At 37.4% G+C, this 14,382-nt stretch overlaps 1 protein-coding gene across 3 annotated transcripts in view; it reads right to left on the bottom strand.

The window, feature by feature from the left end:
- TMPRSS11E (transmembrane serine protease 11E) overlaps positions 1-13,248 on the bottom strand; it is a 63,458-nt gene extending 50,210 nt beyond the window's left edge. For all 3 annotated transcript variants that reach the window (XM_015815157.1, XM_015815160.1, XM_015815158.1), the window contains exons 1-2: positions 13,235-13,248; positions 11,899-11,995 (exon numbers count right to left, since the gene is read on the bottom strand). The gene's annotated coding sequence lies outside the window, so the exon portion shown is untranslated. The remainder of the gene's footprint in view (positions 1-11,898; positions 11,996-13,234) is intronic.
- Between the last annotated feature and the right edge of the window lie 1,134 nt (positions 13,249-14,382).

The following is a 14,382-nucleotide window of genomic DNA, read 5'->3' as shown; positions in this document are numbered from 1 at the left end:
GTAACATGGTATGTACAGTTGTTGCAAGATTTAAATATTAATGTAAAAGAATCTGTAAAGGTATTTGAAGACAATGCTGCCTGTATAAAAATGGCAACTGGTGACAGGGTGAAGAACAGAAGTAAACATGTAGACATTAAGTATTGTAATGTCAGGGAAGCTGTAAAAGGAAAATTGATTAGTTTACATCATTGTTCTTTTGAGGATAATTTGGTAGACATGATGACTAAACCATTGGGTGGTATTCACTATGGAAAATGTATTAAGTCAATAGGTCTGATGTCTCTTCCTGTCATGAAGGGAGGAGTGTTGGAATATTCATGAACAGGAAGAGTCATGTGGTAACTCAGTCAGCCAATGTGAAGAAAGTGCTACTGAGTCTGTGAAAAAAGGTTTGGAGTTAGAAGCTGGGTTTCAGTTTCAGTCTCTGGTCTATCTCTGCTGTAAGAAGTCTTCATTTGTGCTATGTTGCTCTAAAGAAGAATGTATGGTATTGTAAATATTTTGCTATGAATATAAAGAGTTTATTTGAATCAGCTAAATGCAGTCAACTGTGAGAGCTTCTGATTTATTTTCACCAAATAGAGAAATTAAAATTCTCTAACACAGCAGTTCCACAAAACTGTTTCCATTATTGATTCTAGTGGCTCATATTTCCAAATTTTAAAAATTTGCAATAATTCATCAGGTGCTTAAGAGTACTGTGGAGTTCAACCCACAATTCTCACTTGAGGCACAAATGCCCAGACTTAAATTATTCCACTTTGGGTCTATTATGCAAAGACTCAGCAATCTAGAGGAGGCTCTAGTATTGGGAATGGTGAGAGGAAAGCAAATAAGAGGGCAGTCGGAATCAAGGTGGGTGGATTTAAATGCAGTAGTGATGAGTGTACTATTGGAAGACCTTAAGGTTAGGGACAGATTGTCATAGAGAAAATTTGTCTGTGTGGTTGCAATGGCACATAATCAATGTGATTTTGGAATAAAACCAAAAATAAAAGTAAAGGTCTCCAATCATTTCCAACTCAGTCATTCAGTCCACACCTGGACTATTGAAATGTGCTTTACATGGAGCTACCCTTGAAGAGCATTCGGAAGCTGCAGCTGGTGCACAACATGGCAGCACAGGTAATTCTGGCGGCCCTAGGAACAGCCCCTATAACACCGCTACTCTGTGATCTGCATTGGTTGCCAGTCTGCTTCTGGGTGCAATTCAAGGTGTTGGTGATCATCTTTAAAGCCCTTCATGGCATGGGGCCAGGCTATTTGAGGGACCATCAATTGTGCAGCACCGATCAATTAGCAGGGGTCCTGACAAGGATTTTTAACATCTCCTTGTAAATGGCCTATGTACAATCATGCTTGAAAGCAGATACCATTGTCCCAGTTCCAAAGAAAACAGCAATCAGTTGCCTATACAACTACAGACCCATTGCATTAACGTCTGTAGTGATGAAATGCTTTGAAAGACTGGTCCTCCAACATCTTAGGACATGCCTCCCACTGGACTTTGATAAACATCAGTTTGCCTACAGGGGAAATAGGTCGACAGACAATGCCATAGCTACTGCTTTGCATTCTGTAGCAAGCCATCTGGAGAAACATGGAAGCTATGTCAGGATGCTTTTCATTGACTATAGCTCGGCTTTCAACACTATTCTGCCGAGTATCCTTATTGAAAAGCTGACTGACCTGAATTTTTCCCCCTCCACCTGTGATTGGATTAAAGACTTTCTGAGGGACCAGCTACAAACAGTGAGGGTCGGGTCTGTTTTATCCACCTCCCTGAAGCTTTGCACTGGCTCGCCACAGGGCTGCGTGCTTAGCCCCTACCTGTACTCATTGTACACATATGATTATGTATCATCCGACCCGTCCACTGTGATCATCAAGTTCGCAGATGATACCACCGTGGTGGGCATTATTACAGGTGGAGATGAGACAGCGTACAGGGAGGAGATACAAAAACTATCCTCATGGTGCCTAGAGAACAACCTGCACCTGAACATTGGCAAGACGAAAGAGATGGTGCTAGACTTCCGAAGGAAAAGAGAGGAACCTACCCCACTTTACATTGGAGGGGACTGTGTGGAGAGAGTTTCCTCCTTCAAATTCCTGGGAGTCTACCTCTGTGAAGATCTTACCTGGAAAATTAATACAGTCCAGGTGGCCAGAAAGGCCCATCAGAGACTCCACTTCCTCAGAGTCTTGCAGAAGAACAGGGTAGAACAACGACTCATGACCTTCTTCTACCGGTCTACTATTGAAAGCGTCCTCACACACTGTATCGTGGTTTGGTATGCTGGCTTGACAGCCACAGATAGGAAGGTATTATAGAGGGTGGTGAGCACAGCACAAAACATCGTGGGCTGTTCCCTGACACCACTGGATGACATCGCTGGGGCCCGTTGCCTTGGAAGAATGAGGAAAATTCTCAGGGATGACTCACACCCTGGTTGGTACCTCTTTACTCTCCTACCATCTGGTAGGAGATATAGAAATATAACCAGCTGTACCAACAGGCTGAAGAACAGCTTCTATCCATGGGCTGTCAGGCTCTTGAGCGGGACATAATTTTATGCATGATAGACTTGTGAGGCCGGTGCACTGTGCAATTAGCTCACATTGTGTAATAAGTTGGTGGGTTTGTAGTCACTGTGAGTTGTGGGGGGGGCACGGAGGGAGGCTCAGCCAATCTCATTGTATACATGTTGACTTTGATAATAAAGGTTCATTAATATCTCACCCCACTGGGATGGGCCCATCCCACTCATGCCAGCAGAGGAGGCATGCTGTGGGTCCCATCAACCCGATTATTCTGGCTGGTCAGATCCAGGAGGAGGGCCTTCTCTGCTGTTGCTCCTGCTCTCTGGAACATCTTGTTCCCCCCATGTGAGGTTGGCCCCAACCCTCCTATCTTTTTGTAAGGGCCTAAAGATGTGATTCTTCCAGTTGGCTTGGGGCCCCAGTGGGGGAACAGCACAATGGAGGTGGTTGATCAAGTAACAGCAGATCCCACCTCCCCCCACTCCATCCCCAGCCTTCCCTGTGTGTCTTTTGTTTTAAAGTTTGATTTTAACTTTTTTATGTTTTAACTTAGATGTAACTGTAAGCTGCCCAGAGGTATCCTATGGTAAAATGGGTGGTCAATAAATTTTATAAATCAATAAATTCTAGGAGACAGTGCTCATCTCCATTTCTTAGCCAAGGAAGTTAGTGTTGTCTGAAGACATATCCATTGGCCAGCCTGACTGTATGCCGAGGTGCACAGAATGTTGTTACCTTCCCACTGAGGTGGAACCTATTTATCTATTCATGTTTGTATGCTTTTGAACTGCTAGGTGGGCAGGAGCAGGGGCAAGTAATGATAGCTCACCCTGTTACACAGCACTCATGTCTCAAACCCAGGCTTTCCAGCTTTCCAGCTGACAAGCTCAGCATCTTTAACAGCTGAGCCATAGGGACCCCTTAAAAACCAAAAATAACCAACTTCAAATCCTCAATTATGAATTTGATTAGATGACAGCAAATGAATAGGTTTAAATCACTGTATTATCTATAATCTGCATATTCCTTCCACTTACCTGCTAAAAAAGATGATCTATTCTGCCATAAACTGTTATTCAAATGTCATAAAACAGACACTTTGCCCCTTTGTGCTGCTTCAAATAATCTATGAAATTCAAAAGATTGCAAGGGCAAACCACAAATTAATGGGTAAACTAATGAGCAAAATCAAAGCAAAGTTGCTTATGCCTAAAGCTATTCCGACATAGAAGCTCATTTTCTTCATTGTGAGTAAGGCTATTAAAAATATATGATTGATATCACACGTTTACCCATTTCAACACAGTGTCTTGGGTTCTTCCTAATTTGGGTTCTAGTCCTTAATTAATTAATTCCTAATTTGAGTTCTACTCTTAATGGAACTACATCTATCTATAGAGAAGTAAGAAGTGGGGTATCCTAAGGTTCTGTTTTAGGCTCAGTAATCTTTAATATCATCATAAATGATTTAGATGAGTGAATCTAGTAGGCGATCTCATCAAAATAACCTAGCTGGCCAACACCCCAGAACATAGGCTCAAGATCTAGATGGATCTCAACAGACTTGAACAATGGGCCATATGTAACAAAATGAAATTCAATGGTGAAAAAAGTAAGATTCTACATTTAGGCAAGAAAAATCAAATGCACAGGTACAGTATAGGTATACCTGGCTCAACAGTAGTAACTGTGAGAGGGATCTTGGAATCCTGGTGGACAATCACTTAAATATGATCCAGCAGTGTGCTGCAGCTGCCAAAAAAGCCAACACAGTGCTAGGCTGCATTAACAGAGGGATAGAATCAAGATCATATGAAGTGTTAATACCACTTTTATAAGTCTTTAGCAAGATCACATTTGGAATACTGTATCTGGTTTTAGTCACCACAATATTAAAAAAAAGATGTTGAGACCTTGGAAAGTGTGCAGAGAAGAGCAACAAAGATAATTAGGGGACTGGAGGCTAAAACATATAAAGAACAGTTGCAGGAGTTGGGTATATTTAGTCTAATGAAAAGCAGGACTAGGAGTGATATGATAGCAATGTTTCAATATTTGAGGAACTGCACAAAGAAGACAGGGTCAACCTATTTGCCAAAGCACCAGAAGACAAGACAAGAAGTAATGGAAAGAAGTAACCTAGAACTAAGGAGAAATCTCCTGCTATTGAGAACAATCAACCAGTGGAACAGCCTTGAGAGGTTGTGGGTAATCACAGGACTTCATTTAACTTTAATGAAAGAGAAAGATTCCATAAAGATTTATATAAGGCCAGCAAATAGTTCTTCAAATAAAAGGACAATTTAGTTTGATATTATGGAAATTCACTTCAAAACCATGTAGGCAACCAATGAAATCAAACCTATGCTTCCTTTTCATTTTCAGTTTGATGAAGCTAATGTATAATACCAGCTGACTGGTATTATATGTCTGACTGCTCTTAGCTGAAAGAGCCAAAGGAGATCTTGGAAAATACTGTCTCCTTGCAGGACTCTATCTCTAATTTAATCTTTTTATGTTGCTTTTGTATTTATTCTTTTATCAAAATTGTGCAACTTGAGTTTCCCACAAAAGCCTCTTTCATAAATGACTCTTTTTTTGGATTTTGTTAAAAAATATTTTTAATAAAAAAGAAATTATCAATTTGGGGAAATCTAAAATGGAGTGGAAATTATTTTACAAAAGTTTGGTATGATTTGGCTGGGACATTACTTTTCTGAAGTTATTTTTTTTTATAAACACTAAATAAATTATAGTAATTACTAAATTTCCATATGTGCACTGGAAACATTTTGTACCATATGGTTTTATGCGTTTCATCTTCTGAATACCATAAATCATACGTGAATTATAGTTCATCTCTATAGAGGGAAAGACATGACTTACCAATTTATTTAGCTATAAAGATTGGCAAGCTGCTATTCATATCAATAATTGACCTATATACATCTGTTTAGAATTTTTCAGCTTCCTTATAAGAATTTGCAAACTGTCTTCATTAATGACTGCTCTGAAATGGATTCAGCTCCCTCTAGAATCAAGTGATACATCCAGAAGAACAGTTCTTCCAGACATTTTGACAATGGCTCCTCTGAGGATGGGTCAGTCCTTAGGTACATCCAGAAAATTGGTTTAACTTGCTTTCCTTTCCTCCCTGAATGCCGCGAAGTATACCAACATCAGTTGGTTCAAGTTAGTCATATATTAGTAACCGAGATTAAAATGAAAGCAAAAATCAACAACAATTCTTTAGGGAAATAGAGACTTCCTGCATCACCCTAATTGCAATCCTGCCTAAAGTGACAAGAGGAACTGGGTAGATCACAGTCCTTCCAACTCATCACCAGCTCACTCTGAAAGACCATATATGGAACATAGAGCAAGTTATGGATAGACAGAAGATGGAAACACTATTTTCACACTAGATCAGAAATACCCCAAGTTAGCCAACCTCAGCCATGAGCTAGGAATACGAGAATATCTGTACTATATCATAAAGGCACAATTTTAATTATTAGGAAGGCCCCCTATTGCTGAATTCAGGGAATGTTGCTATATCCTTTCTCTACATTTCTCTAAATTCACAGAATATATGTTTCGCTCTATGGGTAATTTCTGAGAGATATGCAATACTGTAGATTAGCAATCATTCAATCTTCCAACTGTCGAACAAAAAGCAGGAACAAAATACTTTTCTTACTGCCCTAAATTGTGCTCCTGAAATACACAGAACCAGGAGTGAACCAGATCCATTCTCTGATATGCATAGAAACCCTGCCTTTTAATCAAACCTTAAAAACTTCCACATTCTGGTTAGCCAGATTCCAATTTCATTTTTGGGCAATCGTATACCTCCAAATAACGTATCTGAAATTTCAGGTTGAATAAAACTAAAATCCAGTGAGATTTCTTTCAAACTACCTGTAAACTATATATTACATGCAGTTTTATAAAGTCATTTTTGGAGGCTAAAAGGGAACTTGTAGATGAAAAAGATATCTTTGTTGCTTTTCTACTCAGAATCTAGTTTTTTTGTACAACAATTTAAGTTTTGTGTATTCAATGGAATTCTGTTTCCTTTGTCAAAACCTGTCATAATGGTTCATTATAAGAAAGAGAAAGAATTTTTCAAGTTCCATCCTTGAATCCAAGTCAATTTCAGATGCAATTAAAAATAAAAAAGCTTCAACCATTATTCATTTTCATTCTCAGTGTAAAGGTGTACAATATTTCAGAGTTTAAAATGACAGCAGATCTTTAACATCATTTAAGATACAGGGGTTCAATTTGCAGAGAACCTAGATGTGGCAAAAGAGAAGAAGAACCAGGACTGTTTATTTATCAACAGGCTAAAGCATATTCACCTATAGGGGGAAAGAGGAAATTTATTTTTCCCCTCCCACCAATCCTTAATGCCACAGTGCCAAGCCAAATAGCACAGAGTAATTTTATGTTAGATTCAGAAGAACAAGATGTGGATTTAGAATTGCTCATTTGTGTGTCTAAGAGGGTGGCTCTGGGCAAGTTTTTACCTGCCAGCCAACCTCACAAAGTTTGCTACAATGATACACAGAGAGAGAGATCCTCCCTTGGAGATTTTGAAAAAAAAATGATATCTATGTGAAAAGCACAGTAAGGGTGAAATGTAAAACTAATTCAAGCCAACCTCTTTTATTTCAATTTTTTATAGAAATAAGGCAGAATTCTCAGCTCTCCAATTACACCAAGGACCTTGTTTCCCATACAAAACAATTCCAGTCCTATCGGGTTTGCTACTTGTTCTTAGGAGTATCTTTAACTGTGATGGTGTAGATCAGAAATGACCTAATTTAGTACAATCCAGTAAGTTAAGAGTTTTTACTTGAATCTGTAACTTTACTGAATCAGTAGAGTTGGACTCAATAGAAATATTGCATCTGCTCCATTAGCTTTTCTCGACATCAAGTACAGCTAATGAATCTGGACAGCCCATGTATAGTTTGCTGACAATGTTATAAAATCATGAATTCTAACCTAGATAAGTCAGAATTGGGAAGTGATAGCAAACACTGGTGTGCTGTAGAAACCCAAATTGTACTGTAACAGAACGTATTATTTGTATAAGATGTCTAACTCAGAATGTATTGGTTCCATATGTTTGTTACATAAACACAGTAGTGTTTGTTACAGTAGATTGGCTTCTTGGGTGAATACTACTACTATATCTTATTATCTAAGGAAGTAATTGATCCCTCCAAAGCTAATCCAACATTCTTGATAAAAGGGAGGCGTGGTTATCTATAAAAGCATATCAGCTCCTGATGATATTGAAAGAACCATATTGATTAGGGCATAGGAATATTCTTTATTTTTTTTCTGTACTCTTCTGTTCTTTCAAGATTCATCAGGATATATATTCTTTTCATGGGGACATGAAAAGAATATATATCCTGATATTTTTGGGTTGGAATTCCATATTTTTGGAATTTTATTATGGACATATTTTTGGAATTATATTATGGACATATTTTTGGGTTGGAATTCCATTCTCCTTTCACTATTGTTGCTGATAGCAAGATCATTTTGATCATACCATTTTAGCTCTTCCTTATATGTCCATATAAGAAAGTCCATATGCCCAAGGGGAAATGGTTAAATAGATTAGCACATAATTGATTAAGTCAGCAAGTAAGAAAAGTAATGGTAGGAAACTCAAAGGTGTTTTTTCAAGAGGCAACTGGACTTTCTTGTTTTCTTTGAAGAAGTTTCGCTTCTTATCCAAGAAGCTTCTTCAGCTCTGACTGGATGGTGGGGAATGGAAGGATTTATATTCATTGCAGACAGCTGGTCATTTGCATTTTTTATAGAATTGTTGAGGCAACTTGGAGGTTTAATCTGTGTCGTCAATGTCACCTGAGTAGTGCAAATGGGTGTGGAGTCTTCTTGGAAGCTTCTTGGATGAGAAACGAAACATCTTCAAAGAAAAACAAGAAAGTTCAGTTTCCTCTTTAAAAAGCACCTTTGGGACAACCATGACCTGGATGACTGAGAATCTCCAGAGACATTTAGCTATGCACTTTGGGATAATGGTAGAAAACAACTGGAGTTTTAATAGCTTTGTGGACAGACTTTTTTAATGTAAAAACCGTGAAAAAGTTCTTGCTCCTCTATTTAAGTTTAATCAAAAATGTGGCCTTAATAGAATTTAGCAAGCAGCTGCACAACTTATTGTCTACATTTACTCTTTCCACTATGGTTGCAATTATAATAGGTGCAATACTACATTTGATGTTAGCCAACAGATCAAAGTCTCAAAATGTTCTTCTTGACTGCCTCATTTTTGTCCTGTAAGAGGCAGAGTTTGTCCTGCAAATCCACACTGTGCATTTTATCACTTTTCCCTGCTTCTAACTCTGTTTGTGGATGGCTATGTGTCCTTATAGTTTGCTAAGTTTTCTAAGCAAAAATATGGAAGTTATGCCCTTAGATATTTTTTCAGTTTCCCAACATATGTACAGGTTTGACATTTCATGGTGATCTCCCATCCAAATATAATCAGATTTGACTCTTTTTTTTTCCAATTCAGCCAAGGTTACTAGGCACTGCTACCTTGATTGCCTTTGGCCATATTAAAAATTATTTAACTCCTCAGGTAGTATATTGTTTCTTTTTTCAAAATCATTTAGGCCAGGAATGGAAATCATATTTTGACCCAAATCCACTTCAAGCATAACTCTTTAAGAATTTAAAGAATAACCCCCTCATTTGCCTGAAAATATAAGAGTTTGAAAATCAGAAGAAAGTAGGTCACATACGCTGGCCCCTTCTGTACTTCTCCAATTTCTATACATTCATTTAGGACATCTGAAGAAGTAAATTTAGGGAGTCCTTAGCATTTTATTTCTGTTTTGTGTTGTATCAGTTTTCCTTAACTGATACCATCCAAACATTGTCCAATACGTTTGCTAGTCCTATTTCAGCACTATTTTGAAAGTAAGAATTCTCTGGCAGTAACTCAGCCTGGGTTATTTTCTAGGAGGAATTGACTCAGAGTGGCTGTTGCAGAGGTGGAGGAAGTAGTCTCTGTTCATTTTACCATTCAAGTGGTAAACAGGGATTAAAGCCAATCAACAGGCTACCATCAAGAAGGGTAGGTGCTCTCTTTCAAAATGTATGAATTGCTGAAAGAAAGGGTAAGACATTTTGACAAATGGCAAATGTGTTCTCTTTTTTTGTGGGACTCTACAACCCTAATCTTGAGGAGTTTACTTGTAAGTCAGGTAGGGCACCTAGACTAGAAAAGAAAACAATCCTGGTCAAGTTATTGGTTCATAAAAGAAGTCTATATACTGTAAGGAGATTCTTTTAGATGATGAACACTAAAGCAGAACTGCTGAAATTTCTTTCTGCTTTTTTAACATTTGCAGTTTGATGAAAAATGTTGTTTTTTTCCAAAGGCGAGAAACTTCTAAGTAAAAATTTCAGGTATCCAGAACAGTGGATCTGTTCTGTTCTGTTCTATTCTGTTCTCATTGCCTTACCCAGATAGAAGATTATGGCTTAAATGAGGGATGCTCTGCTACCCAGCACCATCCAGGAAAGGATGGAATTATAAAATTTTAAATTATAATTAATTAATGAAATGCAGGATCACCAACATGATTGCCAACGTCCAATAACAGATATGGCACAAGAAGAAGAATGAAATGCAGATGAATTGATATCAGGTTTACTTTATGTCTTAGCCCAATCTATACTTTTGGGGAGTGTGTCTCCCCTTCTAGGTGTCAGCTCTTTAGGTAAGTAGAGCAACAACATCTTCAAGTTAGGTACGGAAACATAATCTTGAAAAACAGTCAGGGTTTTCGTATACTAAAGAAAATAAGGGCAGGTTATTGGGGGGTTTTCCCCCCCTTATCTTGCCTCTTTCCAGGATTATGTAACCTTTTCTGGAAGCCCCCTCCCCCCATTCACTCATTCCTTCCCTATCTCCAAGACCAGCATTCCTTCAGAATAGGCTATTCAAAGGGCAAGTGCCCCAATTCAGAAAAAAATAAACTCATGGGGATACTTTTTGGGAAAAGGAAGATAAATGTGTTTTTCCCCCTGCAAAACAAAATATTTAAGCTTTGGAATGTGTTATTCCTATAATAAACAACTTTCCTTGACAGAGGACCTCTGGACAAAACAGCAATTGTTAACTAACTGCTTTCCTTGCATGAGCCCAAAGTCTGTATCTAGTTTACTATGCTGTTTTCAACACCCATCATCCAGATTTCTTGGCATAAAACATTGAAAACTCCTCTTTTCAGAGCTTACAGAAACTCATCTTCAGACTTCACAACGTAATACAAACAAATACAATACAATCATTGTTCAATAGTGTCAGCACAATAGCAGCAAGTGTGGAACATTTTCAGGATATCATGTAACCCAAAAAGTTTTCAAAGTTTATAGACAAGTAGCCTACTTTTTTGCAAATTTCCCAGAACATTTTACTGAAAACCACCTATAAATCTCTGAAATAAATAACCCCTTCATAGTTTTGTCTCAAAATGTAAATTGTCACAAACAACAATTTCATCTTTTCAAAGAAAAGAAAAGAACAGACCCTAGAAGTAAAAAAAAACCCATAATGGTAACAATTAATTAATAGTTAATTAATTAACTCCTTAATTATTTTTCAGTTATAAGAAAAAGAATGAAGTGGGAAAATGCAACAAGTTTACAAATGAAAAATGATGAGAGTGTTCAGATCCAAATACAGTCACCCTGTACAACAATGTCTGCACTATTAAAATATACAGTAGAGAGGAAGGGAGAAAGGGATAAAACTGACTTAAACAAACAAAAAAAACTCTGCAGAGGATTATATGTCTTTTATTTAATAAAAGGCAAAATTTTCCTAAGCTTGTTCACACTAAATTCAATGAAACTGATTTCCAAGTGGAATAAGACTTTGAACTCTCTTGTTTTTTCTCTCACTCTACACCTATCTGAAAATCTATGGAGAGAAGATGAGGCATTAAATTCTCATTTTGTGGTAACTTTTCCATACTTCTGTTCAAGTGCAGCCTGAGAGAAATCAGTAATAATGTTCCCTGGATAGCTCTCTAGGGTGATTGTTTAAGCTGCTTGGGGGCAATAGTGCTTCTTGTCCTTTCAGCTGCCTCCCATAATCAACAAGTGGAAAAGTAGTTCTAGGAGAAAAAACAGACTTTTGGTCAAAACTCTGACCAGAAAGCCATAGCCAGCTGGGGAAGGTAGTCTGCCATATCTAGGAAGTATGGCATGGAAGTCAAATGATACAATGCCCATTGTTGCTGTGGCAGCTTTTTGTCTTGCCTTTTGAAAAAGGAGAAGAGTGCTTACCTGTTGGTGCCAGCTGTAGCGGAGCAGCTCCTTCTGTGCTGGGCTGTGTTCACAGTAGGTAGTGTGGCATCACTGCAAGGACTAGATTCTTTATGAGCTGTATTAGGTTAAAAAAAGAAGCTACCAATGAGATAAATAAAAACAAGTTGGACGAGTCTTGGTGACAAAAGTTTCATTATGTAGTATGATTTCCAGGGAGGAATCATAACCATAACAGTGCCTTATGCTCTTAATTCATAATACATTCATCCAAGAATATCTGTGACTTTACAAGCAATAATTAATTGGTCCTTGCAACACAATTTCAGCAAGGTAAGTAAATATAAATCAAAAGAACAGTGAAAAGGAAGAACAAAGCTTATGTTTATAATCAAATGAAAAAGTATTTGGCAGAACAAGACAAGGAACTTGATATGAGGTTGGTATTAAAAATGACAGACATTATGTAAATTAATATATTTGTGAGTTGTCCTTCAGAGGAACAAGTCATATATGGTGTCTATTGAAAATTTATCTGGAGTTGCCTCAACAGCATGTAGAAATGTATTAAAGATTAACAACAATGAAAAAGATATTGTTGATATTTAGTTCAGAAGGATGTGTGAAAACAATTTACTACTATACCCCCATCAGTCCATTACAGTTTCTTTGATCGACCATTGTTTTAAAAACTCATTGCTATATAAGCATATGTGACAGCCTTCCAAAATCAGATTACATTAAATTCTCCAGTTCCATTGAATAAATTTGCAATTATATGAGAAGGAAAAAAAGTGATGTAAGTCTTATATACCCAGTTAAGATTATAATATGTATTAAATATATTATATATGTAACCCTTGATGAGTAGTAGTTGACTGTATAATTGGCACTTAACTGAAAAGCTTTAAATTTACAATACTTATTTCATTCCTTGTTTAATTTTTTGCACTGGCAGAGTTTAATGAGGAGGTTTCTGAAGTCTTAAATCTCTGCTTACATTAATATAACCAGCCCTTTCCTTAGTAGAAAGCATAAGGATCTAAAAAGAATTTGGTATTGGAGCAAAATACATAGTTGAGACAATACATAAATAAGTTAAGTAACTTCCCCTTTTAGCTTAGTTTCATAATTACTTTGAATGTTCTATTAGCAATTAATCCAACAGTATAGATTTCTGCAGCAGTTTCTTTTTTTACAAACCTCAGAGCCCTCTTTGACCATGATTATCAAAACATCACAGTTGTCTGCCATTTTGAGGTGAGAAATACATGGAAATTAAATAGACATTTCACATTTAAAATCTATAACTTCCTTGAAAAAAATGACTAAAGCCACATGAATGGCACATCCTTACCCAAAGCACCAAAGAGCAGGACAAGAAACAATGGTTGGAAACTGACCAAAGAGAGAAGCAACCTGAAATTAAGGAAAAACTTCCTGACAGTGAGGACAATCAACCAGTGGAACAGCTTGCCCTCAGAAATTGTGGAGGTACATCACTGGAGGTTTTTAAGAAGAGATTGGACAGTCACTTGTCTGAGATGGTATAGGTTCTCCTGTTTGAGCTGGAGGCTGGACTAGAAGATCTCCAAGGTCCTTTCCAGCTCTATTCTATTCTGTTCTGTTCTGTTCTATCCAAATTGAAACAACTCATGAAAAAAAAAAATCCCTCCCACCCTTGAAATAGTAATAGAAAATCATCCGTCCTTCCCCCTGAGTGTCTGTCAATCTACAATAGTGCATATACTATAGTGTCTTGGTATGTTGACTTACAAGATGATTTGTAGATTTGATATCTTTCCTTGCATGGAATAGCATGGTCATACATGAAATGAAACTGGCTCTTGCTTGCACTGCGACATATTGGCAAAAATGTATCCAACCTAGCAATACTACAATTACCATTAGCAGGAAATGCTGCATGCAGTACAGGTGTAATTAAGGTTGAGCACCTAGTCTACACCTTCTCTATCTCACTACAAAAGTTATTGGGAAGTCTCAATTGACCAAAGCCACAATGGGCAGCACAGTTCAATATCTAAGGGCTGGTAATGTTCACATTTTCCATAGGGAAAATTGCAACTTGGAATGCAAGAAAAGTATTGGTAAAGAATAATAAAGAAGAAATTAAATGAGAGAAAGAAAAAAAATGTGTTTTCTTTCTCTAAAACTAGGATGTGAACAAAAGTAGTCTGATTCTTGTAGAATTGATAAATGCATGTAAAGAATGAAGGTTTAGGTTTAATTATGAATGAAGGAACTAAAGTGTGTGATGGAACTTATGGAGTGGTAGCATACAGGTTCTTTTGTCTGCATAGAGTCTATGCATTGCTAATGCTTGCATATCACACTCCAGTAAATGGTGTTTGAAGAACCTGAGAAATTGTGCAACATTTTAAATGAATACAAATATGATTTTGTTCAGTGGAATGAGGAAGTAGGAGCAAGACAAGAGGCTATTTAGAGATACCCTCCCAACCCCCTTGAAAAAGGGAATGGTGA

This window comes from Protobothrops mucrosquamatus, unplaced genomic scaffold (genome assembly GCF_001527695.2).
Source record: "Protobothrops mucrosquamatus isolate PMUCROS unplaced genomic scaffold, P.Mucros_1.0 scaffold320, whole genome shotgun sequence".
Taxonomy (NCBI): Eukaryota; Metazoa; Chordata; class Lepidosauria; order Squamata; family Viperidae; genus Protobothrops; species Protobothrops mucrosquamatus.
The sequence above is the reverse complement of the archived record's forward strand: the minus strand, read 5'-3'. Positions and strand labels throughout refer to the sequence as shown.